The sequence below is a fragment of the Austrofundulus limnaeus genome, unplaced genomic scaffold (genome assembly GCF_001266775.1).
Source record: "Austrofundulus limnaeus strain Quisiro unplaced genomic scaffold, Austrofundulus_limnaeus-1.0 Scaffold936, whole genome shotgun sequence".
Taxonomy (NCBI): domain Eukaryota; kingdom Metazoa; phylum Chordata; class Actinopteri; order Cyprinodontiformes; family Rivulidae; genus Austrofundulus; species Austrofundulus limnaeus.
This window is the reverse complement of record NW_013953338.1, coordinates 100,270-102,394: the sequence shown is the minus strand read 5'-3', so window position 1 is coordinate 102,394 and position 2,125 is coordinate 100,270.

Sequence of the window (2,125 nt, the reverse complement as noted above, 5' to 3'; positions counted from 1 at the left end):
GTGCATTACTTATTGTTTTCTTTGAAACAATCGTACCTGCTAATTCCAGGTCTTTCTGAAGCTCTCCACAAGTGGTCCTTGGCTCTTGGACAACTCTTGAGAGTGGGTGGTGCTGGAGTACAGGCAGACAGGAGGAAGAAAACAGATGACAAGACAGAAACTAAAATAAAACATTAACACAGACACAAATCATAACACAGAACTGCCATACCAATAAATGTTCTCACTATTTGACTTCAGTTGCAGCATGTTGGAGATAAATAATGACCATAACATGAACAAAACACTTTTATTTCAATATTTTGTAGTTTTTTTTAATCTTACAGCATGTGTAGCTGAGTCCACACTATTCACTCTCACTTCTACAGAATATATTCCTAATATGTGATTATTATAGCTGATCATAAACTGAAACAATGAGATGAAAACTGTTTCTTGTGAAGCTCTGTCATAAAAAGAGGAGTGAAGTAATTTTCCCTCTGATATTACTAATAACACTAAATGAAATTACCAGGCAATCTTTTATAGCTCTTTAACATCAAGGAGCAGTTAATGTACAGAAATCTGATTTGACCATTTTTTCCTCTCTGTCACTGACCTGTGCTGCTGATTATCTCTGTCTGTTGTTCTATATGACAGAAATGTAATAGACTGGTATCAGATTAAGATAGACCCTGACCCAGTGAGAAAAAGACCTCAGAAAAAATAAAAAGAGTCCTTTAGTGAGCCTTTAAAGGAGATGCCCCAAAGCTTAATGGAGATGGTATTTGGAAGTGCTGTTTAATTATTAGAGAAAACCTTTGTGAATGGCCCTGAGTTATTCATTTTAGGAATTAATTTAGCACAGAAAAAGATCATCGAATCTAAACAGCCTTATGGCGTACAATGTCTTATCCATACAGAGGGCGGATATGAGCTGGGGCTTTTCATTTCTGCACATTTTGGTGATGGATATCAGTTCACAAAATCCATCTTATCATAGCAACCCAGAACACATTTAGCATTTTATTCTTATTTATGACGGAAAACAGTGTGTAGATGACTACAAAAACCAACACACAACTTCACTTTGTTTCATCTCTTATTTGAAACCACATGACAGTTTATTGCAATGAAATCCTTCATTTATCTGCCAATTCTTGCTCTGAAGATTTGGAAACTTGGCTGTTGGCAGTTTGGGACAAATCGCCCAAATTAAATGGCAGAATGTTTAACAGATAATTGCTTTATTAAGACACTGTAACTACTTTTAAATGTTCAGTGTGGGAATAGCAGTGTGTTTCAGAACACACTGGATTGCCACCAACCGATTATAATAACTTCCTCTCCATCTGTTGACACCAAATCCACCAAAAGTCTTAAAGAGACAAGAATTAGTGGTAATTCAGCAGTGAGTTAAGGGTCCTCCAGTCTCAGAATTCATTCTGTATTTTGCATCTGTCTTTCCTTTGACCCAGATTCCCAGATCCTTTTAATAAAAAGCATCCCCACAGCATGATGCTGCCACCACTGTGCTTCACTGCAGGGATTGTGTTCTCAGTGTTACAGATCCTAAAAGGCTGGACTGCTGTATCAATGATGTTTGGAACCTGAAGAATAAAAACAGGAACCAGTAATGACGACAGTTAACATCCAGATTGCTTTTATTTGTTAACCAGCGACCCATTGTACAATATAAATGCACTTTTACCTTTATCTTCCATAATTAATTTCAACCCATTACCTCTTTTAATTTATCATCTCTCACTTTGATGAAGACTTTGGTATAGTGCAGAGATTCTTAACCCAAGGGCCGTGAACCAGTTATGGGCCATGAGCGCCATCTTGAGGGCCTCAAAAGAACAGTTTTTAACTTTGGGCCGCAGAGGGCCACGGGACTGCATTGATTTTGAATAAGGTGCAATACACTTTCTCACCACTAGCAGCAGTAGTGCACCACTCAGTTGTTTGACAACTTTTTTATTCATAAAAAAAGAACCTTAGAAACCTGCCAAAAAATGGAAACCTATTTTAAATGAAAAGTAGAAGCAAAAACAAAGGTAACGTGTCAAAAAAGTCCAAAGTTTGTCACTAATATGAAGAGCAGCTTCTGGTTTTACCATGCAATATTTTAAAAGTTCAAAAC